Source organism: Condylostylus longicornis, unplaced genomic scaffold (assembly GCF_029603195.1).
Source record: "Condylostylus longicornis isolate FDR11 unplaced genomic scaffold, ASM2960319v2 ptg000081l, whole genome shotgun sequence".
NCBI lineage: Eukaryota > Metazoa > Arthropoda > Insecta > Diptera > Dolichopodidae > Condylostylus > Condylostylus longicornis.
Genome location: NW_026578049.1, coordinates 4,043,719 through 4,044,194, shown reverse-complemented (window position 1 = coordinate 4,044,194; position 476 = coordinate 4,043,719).

The following is a 476-nucleotide window of genomic DNA, read 5'->3' as shown; positions in this document are numbered from 1 at the left end:
ATATTTATGGTATTTGAAAATTTCCTACTACAGAAAGAGGTTTTTTGACAAAGTTTTGTAAACAGAGAGAAATTATAATATGCACATTTTCTTCTATTTGGGAATGCGTTCTATCAGAACTGAGGCCTAAAAGTGTGATTATGTACATATTTTGATTCCAAAAATCAATATTTTTAACAATATTCTCTTTCATTATTGCTTTATTAGATCTAGAACTTAAAAGACTTTTAAACTTCAAGATTGCTTAAATGATACAAATTCAATTAATTTTTTTTATTTTTTTTTTTTATTTTCAGCATTCATTTGGGAACAAGAGAACTAGAAAATTATAGGCACTTCGATATCCAACTTAAAATCAGTGAATAATTTTTTTGTTTTTAATTTTTTTTATAAAAAAATTAATTTAATTTTTGTTTTTTTTTTTTTGTTATATTGATGTTTTAATTTAATTCTTTTCATACATCAAACAAATATAT